This window comes from Astatotilapia calliptera, chromosome 3, assembly GCF_964374335.1.
Source record: "Astatotilapia calliptera chromosome 3, fAstCal68.1, whole genome shotgun sequence".
Lineage (NCBI taxonomy): Eukaryota > Metazoa > Chordata > Actinopteri > Cichliformes > Cichlidae > Astatotilapia > Astatotilapia calliptera.
In genome coordinates, this window is record NC_137424.1 from 5948188 (window position 1) to 5959990 (window position 11803).

At 44.6% G+C, this 11803-nt stretch overlaps 1 protein-coding gene across 1 annotated transcript in view; it reads left to right on the plus strand.

Moving 5' to 3' along the window:
- Positions 1-11803, plus strand: part of LOC113011576 (protein NLRC3-like) — a 471371-nt gene that overhangs the window by 253952 nt on the left and 205616 nt on the right. The gene's annotated exons all lie outside the window — the stretch shown is intronic.

The following is an 11803-nucleotide window of genomic DNA, read 5'->3' on the forward strand; positions in this document are numbered from 1 at the left end:
TCCTGTTTCCCAGTCGCCTGTCCACCATCCTGTTCGGTTCCCGGACCTGCAGCCACAGCACCCAGAGCCAGCTGTGAGCTCTCCTGCTTCTCAGCCAGGGGTTTCCGCACCCGCTGGCCCGGCCGCTCCTCAGCCAGGGGTTTCCGCACCCGCTGGCCCGGCCTGTCTCCAGCCAGAGGCTTCAACTTCGCCTGGCCCGGCCTCTGCCTCAGCTGCACCCACGCCCGGCCCGGCCTCTGCATCGCCTTCAACGTCGCCCGGTCTGGCGTTGGCCTCTGCTTCTGCTCCGCCTGGTCCGGCTCCAGCCTCAGAGCCTCCGTCCTCGTCTGGCCCAGCCTCAGAGTCTTCGTCCTCGTCTGGCCCAGCCTCGACTTTGGCTTTTGTTCCACCTGCTGCAGCTCCAGCCTGTGCTTCGCCTGGTCCAGCCCCGTCATCGCCTGGGCCGGCCTCGTCTGGTCCTGTGCCCACCGGGCCGTGGCCAGCACGCCTAACACTGGAGAGCCGCCGCTGCCTTCCACGCGGTCGGCCCCCTGAACTGCTCCGTCGTCTCCTTCGCCGCCGCCGTTGCCTTCCGCACGGTCGGTCCACCGGAACAGTCTCGTCTCGACCGCCGCAGCCACCTACCGGACCGGCTCAGTGGTCGCTGCTGCCTTCCACGTGGCCGCCCACCTGACCTGTCTCGTCTCGGCCTCGGGCCACGTGGCCACCCACCTGAACTGTCTCTGTGTGGACTCCGTCCCTCCGTCCTGGGCCCCCTCCGCCCGCCCTGTTCTGGTTCTTTTTCTTTTGGCCGTCGGGTGCCAGCCTTTGAAGGGGGGGGGTACTGTCAGGGTTCCTGGGTCGGTGACCCAGTATTTTCAGTTCACGTTCACTGTTTATCTACTGCCTGTTCCACTTCCTGTTTTATTGTGTTAGCCTTGGTCTGTGTGCATTATGTTCAGTCCTCTTCCCATTATCATTAGTTCATTATGTTCAGCTGTGTACTCACCGTTCTCTCATTATCACCAGTCTGTGTATTTAAGCCCTCTGTTCTACCCATTCAGTGTCGGGTCATTGATGATGTACGTCTGATGTCTATGTCGTCTGTATGTTCAGTCAGTCAGTCCTTTGGTCATTCATTCATTCATTCAGTCAGCCAGCCATTTCCTCCCTCTGTACTGTTTGCTCGCTCCTTCGGCAATAAACATCCACCTTCACCTACCTGCCTGTGAGTCCAGCGTTTGGGTCCTCCTTCTCTCATCCACGACACTACCCCTGACAAGAACAAAGTCTTTGGAACATTTGGAGAACACGTTTAGGAAAGTAACATCCTGGTAGAACATTTTCTTAAAGCAGAGCAGAGCTGCAACATGACTGTGAGGATTCAGAAGAATAAAGTCAGAATACTTTATTATTATGAAGACTAAAGTGCGCCTTAATGCTGCCGATGAACACACATGTTCTTTGTGAAAGCATGTGTGAGCACAGCTGACGTGCACCACACTGACCCCACTCGCCCCATTTCTTCATCCACTTCTTGCTCTTGTGCTTGAAATGAGACGCAGCAAAAGTCAGAGGCTCTAAAATCCACAAAAAGGGGGCTCGTTAGATCAGGATACTGGATGTGATCCATAGAAAACATGGATAATACACCACTTTATTTGAAGCATCTGTAGCACTGCCTCAGTTCTGGATGTTCCCACAGACTCCTCTGTGCACCTAAAGGAAAGGTCAAGGGTCAGCAGCACATGTAGTTGGGACAATTCTTCAGTCGCACAAACTACACAATCATTTTCCTCCAATGACGACTTTTCACTTGCAGAAATGGTCCTGTGTGATTTCCAGGCTGTGATATAAAAACTAGTTCCTAATGGCAGCGACTCACTCAGTAAACATGTGTTTCCTTCACCAACCTCACACACAGATCCAATAAGATCAGGAAGTGGGCAGTATAGTACAATATGTGTTATTCTGTGCTGCACTGCCCAAACTAAAGATCTGCTGAAGTGTTGGAAATGATCCAGATGTTTATTTTGGATGATACAGCAGAAGATCAGACATGAAAGTGGAGATAACACAGAAGACCTGCAGCAAAGGTCAGAGGTCAGACTGGGCCCTGGATTCAACAATGAGCCAATGATCATCAAGCAGTGACTAAAGCAGAGCCCTGACGTTCTGACATTCATCACACAGTCAGAACAAATGTCTGCTGATGACTTCATCTCATGAAACGACTGATAGATGTCAGTTCATTGATCAGCTGAGCTGCTGATCTTCATCGTCACAGAAACATTCAGCTTGTTTCAATCAGTAAATAACTCCCACTACTCCCAGTTTGAACTGTTCCCACTCAAAATGCTGTGAGAACAATGATCATTGTAGAACTTCACAAACATCACGTGTTGTTTTCCACATGTAAGATCAGCAAACACACAGAAACTTCCTGTTGCCACACACGGCCTCTAAAATCTCTTCCACGCTTTCTGTCTGAAGTCCACTCTCTGTGTCGGATCCACAGGAAACAACAAGATCTTCTTAACATGGTTTTCAATGTGTCTTGTTGAGAATTCAGTTTTACCCCGGTTCTTCTTATTCCTCGAGCATCCAGAGATGGCACCGGACTCAGTAGTCATTTTCACAAAATCTTTATTCATCTACATTCATCTTCATTTAAGCATGCACTTCTAGAAGGGAAGATGAGGCCGGTGTCCCTCTACAAAAATCTTCACTCCTTTGTTGGTTACAGTCAGCTTTATAGAAGTGACCCCATCATAAAACCCCCTCTACGGTGTGCTGCAAACTCTCTCTGTTTGTATGTGCACGAGCACGTGAATGCCTACATGTGCACGTTCCCACGTGTCTATGTGAGTGCTCGTGAGTGAGTGTGTGCGCATACCTGTGTGTATGTGTGAGTGCACATGAGTGAGTGTGCGTGTGGATGTGTGTGTGTAACAGTTAAAACACTGTGGGGGTAGATGACTCCCTAGAGGTCATAAACCCCTACCTTGCATCCTCTGGGGAATTTCCACTCAGTGGGGGAGAAGCCTTCTAAAATCTACTCCTAACTTCACAAGAGAGTGAGGCCTTTATTACTTTACAAACAGTGTCCCTACAATAATTCTACATTCTATGATAACATATTTCTAAACTCTAAAATAAGCTAAACATTCCTACAAGTCCCCCTTTTTTATCTGCTCCATGGCAGATAAAACTAAACTAAATCTTTCACCATAATGTTTTCATACTGTGACTCCCCATTTCCCAAAAGTGGCATCATGGTGTCGGCCTTTGTATCAGACTCTCCCACAGCACGATTGATGAGTCTTACGAACAAGGCTCTGATACAAGGCACACAACAACACCCACATGTCACTAATACTGCAATGAAAACAGACAAAGAAACCATAATTGACATACGTAATAAAATCTTTCCATTGCCCAAAGACAGAGGTCGTCCACGCTTCCAACAGGTCATCTAATCCCGAATGCTCATACACTGCGGTGGACGTCTTTAGGCCTTCCAGAACTCGGGTCACAGAGCCGTCGGGAACTGTGTTATTTGGAATGAAAGTACAATACATATCCCCAAACGCCCCCTTTTTATCCCAACAACATATCTAACGCCATCCGATTTAGTACTGCCATTAAAGACGTTGGACTCAACTGTTCAGTAAGCCCTTGCATTTAATGACAGCACAAAGATCAAATGCATACGAGATTGTGGACCCTTTAACGTAGTCCAACTCTACACCGCCATAATAATCCAAACACTCATCTGATTTACCTGTTTCACTACGTTTGGTTCGCTCCACCGTGGCCTGTGATGGTGGAGTTGCTGGAATGGATTCAGGTCTGTCTCTGGGCAATTCACTTGCAAGAAAAATCACAGTTACAATCACAACAGTTATCACTCCTAACACTACCATTGCTCTCCACTTTCCCCATAACCCCATTTTACTTATTTCTCTCATCGCTTTTGTCCAATGTAATCTCACTTGTTCTTTTGTTTTGTTTTGTCTTTTTTTTTTTTTTTATTTACTTTTGTTTTCGTCGTTATTGTTATTATTATTTTTAAACCTTTATCTTCTGAGTCGGGTGATTCTCTCTTACTCTTCTTTCTTCAACTTCCGGGGTAGACTACCCTTCAGTCGTTGCATGGATCAGGGATTTATTCTGTCCCTGGGCTGGGATCCATGTAGGGGGGTCTCAGCCGAGTTCCCCCTCTTTTCCTTTGCAGAGAGCCTTTCCGACCTCTTAGGCTCTTCCGCTACAGCACACTAGCTCCAGTGGTACCAGGTTTCCCCTTTCCCTTTCAGTCGGACCGCGTGTGAGGTCCTGGTCTCCACCTCGAATGGACCCCCCGTCCACCTGGGCTCGTTCCACTTTCGTTTGTAGACCTTCAGCCACACCCACTTTGCCTCTGGCACCTCACGACATCTACAAATTGAAAAAATAACACTCCTCTCGCCACACGGCTTTCGCCATGTGTCAACTCCCCAATGAGACATGCATAAGAATGTTGCACAGTCTCCCTAAAACAATCTAAATCAAACTTCACATTTGCAACCAACTATAGATCATGAAAGTGATAAAGTACTCAGCATAACAGACAAGTATCATGTGCAGGTTTTCTCCAATCATTAAATCACTATTATTACCATAATTTGTCCCAAATCATGAATCATCCCAATTTATTCCACAATTTAATCTGTGACTTCCCTTAAACAATGTCACTCCACCCATTTCATCACTATGAGCTCAATAGCCCATCTTCAAATATTCCATAAAAGCTGCATCCCTTATTTGTTTTTCTCATGTCACTTGTCCACTTCTGCTGAATGCTACATGCACTCTTAAAGAAAACAAAACCTGTAATAAAGAAACAAACATCCACCAATTGTTCTGCTAAAAACCACATCATCAAATCACATAAAAAACTGCAATGCTGTAGAAAAAATGCAAATGTTAGCGCTGCGCAGGTGTGTACACACTTTCTCACAGTAACTTCTGTGAGTACCACAAGCCCATGAATAACACACCTCTGATAGATTCACAAACATAAAAATGGCATTTAAAAGGTTAAACCATCACGCAACCTCAGATGTTGCTATCATTTTTCTGCTCCTGTAACAGAGACACACACAGAGATACATCCACACCTTTGTCAGGTGGGGGTTGACTTCACGCAATGGTGTTAAGTCAGTCAGTCTTGTCAGCTTTTACCAGTCAGTCAGTTTGTTTTATTTCCATTCATTCATTCATTCATTCATCCATTCTTACTTTCTTTGCTGATAGTGAAACCTGTCGTCGCATTTAGTTTCCACTCTCAGCAAAATGACGTCATTTCAAAAAGAAAAGAAGAACTTTAGATCAGATTACATCGCTGAATCCTTTTTGGACAGGGACTTGTCCCAATAAGTGGCTTTCTCCAGAGCCCATTTTAATGTGGAGAAACCCACCCGCAACGGTTTTCTTCCCGACGTGCAGATCTGCTTAAAGAAAAGAAATTCACAAACAAAAATCAGTGCACTGTTCAAAAAATAAAAATAAAATGAAAAAATACAAAAGAAAAAATACAAAAGCCCAGTCTTAGGACTTGTCACAAAATGTTCTTTCTCTTATAGGTGAGAAAACACCCGTACTTCAAAAACAAAAACAAAACAAAACAAAAATCTGCCAGTTTCACTCATTTAAACTCTGGCTGCAAGATTCTGATCACCCTGCTCTCATGTTCCCCAAAATAATACTAATTCAGTCGTCTATGTATCAGTTCTCAACCCACTCAATAAACCAGACAGGATGATGGTAACCGTATTGCCTACTTAAAATTGTGTGTGTGTGTGTGTGTGTGTGTGTGTGTGTGTGTGTGTGTGTGTGTGTGCCCTCACAGAAGGAAGGTCACAAACCAATGATTCTAAAGACAGAACAGAAAGATACAGTTGGAAGATGAATGATTGCGTTTTTATGATGCGTAGTAAAACGACCCCTTCTTCTTCTTCTCTTTGTTGGTGTTGTTGTTGTTCGTGTGCGCGCACGTGTGTGTGTGTGTGTGCGTGTGTGTGTGTGCCTTAGAAGTCAATTAATACATTAGCCATACTTAAAAAAACATCTGAATTTCATTTAGAACTGAGATTCTAAGTTGTAAGCAGAAATCTTATGCACAGCCAGAAACATGTTTCCCCACTTTCACAATGCTGAGGTGTCAAATCCACAACCCCCAACAAATGGTTTGTTACACGCGGGTGTGAAGGGCAAGCTTTACTTACACAGCCTCACACACACTAGATTTTTAAAGTTTTTGGGTACAGTGGTTTAGCCACAGATGCAACATCCACTTTTGATAAAGATCCCTCCACCTGTTTATTTCTTAAGAAATTAAGCATCTTTATTAAGCTCTTATTTATAAATGTCTACACAATAATAGACACTGTGTGCTCTGTGACATTATAGTCTTCTACTGCTGCTTCCATCGGTTTGCATTTTAAACTCCCGGCCTTTCAGTTTGTTATGAACGACTTTATATGTTGATGATGAACATCAAGTTCACCAGGGAAGACACAAAGGACAACTGTTTGCCTTTCCTGGACTGCGCTGTGCACATTGAAGAGAACGGCAAACTCAACATCGAAATTTACCGGAAGCCCACACACACGGACCAGTACCTCCTCTTTGACTCCCATCACCCTCTGGAACACAAACTTGGAGTAATTAGGACCCTACACCACCGAGCAGAACATGTTCCCTCTAAGCCTGAAGGAAAAAAGAAGGAACACACACATGTAAAGGAAGCACTCAAAACGTGCGGCTATCCTAAATGGGCGTTTTTAAAGTCAGCAAAGAGGCAAAGAAAAGAAGACCAGACACCAGCGAAGGAGGATAAGAAGGACAGACGCAACAACATTGTCATCCCCCATGTAGCCGGTGTATCAGAAAAACTCAGGAGAGTTTTCTCCAAGCATGACATCCCGGTGCATTTCAGACCCAACAACACGCTCAGACACAAACTGGTTCACCCGAAAGACAAAACGCCAAAACACAAACTTAACAACGTGGTGTTTGCTGTACAGTGCAGCGAGGAATGCTCAGACCTCTACATTGGAGAGACCAAACAGCCACTTCACAAGCGCATGGCACAACACAGAAGAGCCACCTCCACAGGACTAGACTCAGCAGTCCATCTGCATCTTAAGGATAAAGGACACTCTTTGAGGATGCCAATGTTCACATTTTGGACAGAGAGGACAGATGGTTTGAAAGAGGAGTGAAAGAAGCCATCTATGTCCACTGTGAGCGACCATCTTTGAACAGAGGCGGGGGTTTACGACACCAACTCTCTGCCATCTATAATCCAGTTTTGAGATCCCTTCCCAGACGCCTTAACGCCCACTCACACCCTGGGCCATCTGACCTCAGGAATTCGCATGACAAGGTGGGGCCAGGTTTCACAATGAACCCACCCGAAACTCTGGCTGATTGGGGCCCACACCCAGTTTCCCACCTTGGCTCAGGCGATTAGAGGATCATCAGGGGTCCTTTTGTCCCTCTGTGGGGGGAAACTCCCACTAGGTTTATATCTGGGACTCTCCACCATTTGACCTTAGAACTGAAGAAGCTTCTCGGATGAGAGGTGAAACGTCTTCAAGCAACTTAAAGAAGTCCAGACGCTTTTCTTTGCAAGCTCCTTTGGCTACGATGACCTGGATGACTGAGAACCTTCACAGATATATGAATATAAAACAGTGTGAACAACAAAACATCAGCTTTGGAAACTTTGATGTAAAATTCTGCAGTTGTTTTCTCAGATATAGCATAAATCAAACTAACATACATCAGTGTATTATTAATGTGCACACACACACACACACACACACACACACACACACACACACACACACACACACACACACACACACACACACACGTGTTACCATAAACAGCTCTTATGCTTCTGTATGATTCTCAGTGCTTTCCATTTGCGTGTCCACAGGTTGCTGTAAGTGGTGCTTGACTGCAGTTTGCTCTCATTTCAAGTGGTTTGCTGTCACAAAGCCAACAGGAAGTCCGGCCATGGTTGAGCCAACTGAAGATGGGTTGAAGGTGGCGTCCTCGTTTCCTCTGTGAGTGCGAGAGGACAGACAAAGCAAACACCGTTTGGACAGCATTAAAATATTTACACTGATGATTAATGTTGTGTCTTTGCACCTGTAGCGATACATGTTGGAAAATGGAGACTTTAGCCACCAAGACTGACGTGCCTGGAAACTTCCCTGTGAGTACGCCCACAAAGACAGGAAACAGTTTAGCCACCGCGGTTAATCCTCCATCATCATCATCCAGTATTTTTCACATCTTTTCTTCTGCTGTTTCCCTTGTTGTCAGTCATGGGGTTTGTGACTGAAATGCGTGTGGTCGACGGGAAGCCTGACGAGTACGGCCTGAATCATTCCATCAACACCGGACGGAGTGAAACCTTTGTTGAAAACAGATTATATGGTAACGTTGCATTTAGCTTCAGTAAACTGTGAAGTTACAGCAGCAGATTTACATCACGTGGCTTCACAGGAAGTAGTCTGGACCTCAGCGCTGAGGTTCAAGCAGCTCTGCTTGCAGACGGCATCCTTCCTGAAAATGTTCTTCATCTTCCTAAAACCAGAACTTTTACATTGGTGCTGAAGTTCTATATAAAAACAGCCTGAAATACAAAGTGATGTTGTGCACTGATTACCTCACACTTTCCATGTTTCCTTCTACAGAGGAGTGTCCGCCTGAGTGTTTTGTCTGATCTGTTGTTGATCGTCTCATTGACACTGCATGCAGATCTGACACCAGGGCCCTGTTTCAGGAAGCCGGTTTAGAAAACTCAGTGTGAAAAACGATACGCAGGGTTGAGTAACCCCGAACTGTCCAACTCGGAATATTCGGTTTCAGAAAGGCTGATAACAATTAGTTCAGTCAACGCGGAGTTGCTTCAACCCCAAGTTAAGCGCGTGGACGAGGATACATAAAGCCCTGATAAGCGGAGCACAGATTAAGCGAGTCACCATGGAGACGGAGGGAAAGAAGGCGCGGTCAATGTATTTTACAGCGCTTGAGGCCGAAATTCTGATGGCAGCATATGCCGATAACATGCAAATTCCGCGGAAAAAAGTAACACAGGCTCAGCTGCAAAAGAAAGGGAGCATGCATGGCAAAACATAGCCGACAGAGTCAATGCGTGAGTGTTAATATAAACATTGATCGAGGGATTTCCACCCATTTAACACGTTATTTTATCATATGTTATTTTATTTGTTATTTTATACATTTTATTTTGTGATGTGATGTGAGCACAGGTGCAACCCAACAGGCCCCAAACGTTCCTGGCAGCAAGTAAAAATGAAATATAAAAATATAGTCCAAACAGGTGAGGTGTAATTGTATTATGAGCCATAGTGCTTGGTCTGTTTGTCCCATGTAAATCAATTGCAGTTAGAGGCTACATTAATTTTCTTTCTGTAAGCACTTATTGAAATTATCTGAGCACATTACAAGTACATATTTGCTTACTCTGTATGCTCAAATGTGACCCGTTATAGCCAACAGAAAAAAAGCGGAGGCCCGAAAAACAGGTGGGGGTCCTCCACCACCACCACTCACAGAGGCTCAGCAGTTGGCCCTCAGCCAAAACAGTGGGCGCCCTGTGGCCGAAGGCATCTCTGCGGGGACATCCTCTGAGTCAATAACCCCGCAAGACACAAGTGCCTACATAGGGGGTAAATTCAAAATAATACATGATGTGCATACATCCTTTCTTCACAGTCACCTTTGCAGTGCTGCTCATTCATTTGATAAACTCTTTACCATAATGAATTATTTTGTAGTGAAGTTATTTTCCTACTGATTTTGCCTTCCCTCAGTCTTGGTTGTCTTTGAGAGCATAATGACAATGAAGTGTAAGCTGATTGGTATGTTTGTTAATTGCCATTTGGTCCCTTGTAAGTTATAAGTGACCTGTATGAACCTCATATTCTATCAGTTGATGGTGATGGTGTACTGCATCTGGTGCAGCCTCCTGTTGAGCCAGACCAACATGCAGTTGTGAGTAATACTCCACAGATTATATGAGTTTACAGTAGAACAGCAATGTTGTTTATTTCTTTACTACAGGAAAATAATGAAGAAACATTGACAGCTGTTACAGAGGAGGAAGCAACAGAGACACTTTATGAGGTTTACATCTTTTAATACTTTGTGTACAGGAAATACAGGCGACCAATAAAGCCAGTTGAACAAAAAATCAGTTTATTCTTCTTTCAACATGTTGAGGTGATGGGTCAAAAGAAATGATTGTGACATATGGTGTCTCTGACTGCGCTTCCATCTTGTATGTCCGTGGGAGGGTCAGGATGTTCATGGTTTGGATCACTGCTGATGTTTGGTTCAGAAGGACAGTGTTCTCCTCTAATTGTGGCAATGTTGTGAAGAATCACACATGCCACAATAATGTCACATGCCCTTTCTGGGGTGACCCTGAGTCTTTGCAGGCACTGGAACCGGGCCTTAAGCATTCCGATAGTCATTTCAACTCTGGCTCTTGTCCTGCAATTAGCCAGATTATATCGCTGCTGTGGGCCCGGTTCAGGGTCAGAGTAAGGGGTAAGCAAATAGGGTAAACATGGATACCCCCTATCACCAAGCAAGTAGCCAGTGGACTCTCCTAAGACAGAAGGATACACTTCAGTTCAAATGTCCCTGAAGCAATTGGTCTTTATATATTTTAAGGTATTCTCAACTCACCATGTCCAAATTTTGTGCTCAGTGTACATTCATGGAATATTTGTGAGTCATGGACAGAGCCTGGCCACTTGGCTTCCACATTTGTGATAATGTTGGCAGCATCACATATGATCTTCACAGTGCAGAGAACACAAATTAGCATCCATTACTATAATGAAATAATTTGTTAGTTTGAAATGCTACAGGGAACTATGTACCTGTACATTAATGCTGTGGAAAGACGTCCTGTTCACATAGTCTCCTTCATTTACTGAAGGAGCAATGATTGGAATGTGAGTGCCATCTGTACAGCCAATCACACCTGGGAACCCTGAAAATAAATGTAAAATTTAAGTAGTAGTTCAAGTATCACCACATCATAAATTAAGTTTTGGTCAACCTGATACCTGCAATTTTGTGGCATCCCTCTTTGATAAATCTTGTGGGTCTATGACCGGGGAACACCACAAACGAGTACAGGAGACGTTTCAGTGCAACTGTAACATTCCTGACTGCCCGACAGACGGTAGCCTTGGAAACGTGCTCAGCGTCACCAATATTATACAGAAAGCTAATTAGTAAGAGTATTGTTACTCTCCGCAGGAGTAGTCCAGCAGTAGAAATCAGTCCAATAACAAGGTGTGTAACATCTAGCAGGGTGACAGAAAAACCCAGGGTAACTTCTAAGGACCTCAACGTCTCTCTCACATTGTGTTTTTTAAACATGCTTCCATTTGTCACTTCAGTCTTTACTCTGAAATACAGGAAGAGAAATCATGGCTGAAACAATTTCTCATGAAACCAGGGGTGTGGTCCAACAGTCAGTTTGGTGAGAAAGGTTCCTAACTGAGAGAAGTGACCCAGAAGTATCTGTGTAGCAGCCACAATGAATCCAGATCATGAGCTTTATTAACTGATCAAAGTCTCTTCTTTCATCTTCTGTATCATTCAGTTTGCATTGGTAATGCCCATTATTGTAATGCTTTTTTAAGACGAGCAAAACTTTATTTCACTTTGGGTTAGCTGGGATAAGTGATGGATGGAGGGAATTTTACTTCAGCCACAGAAA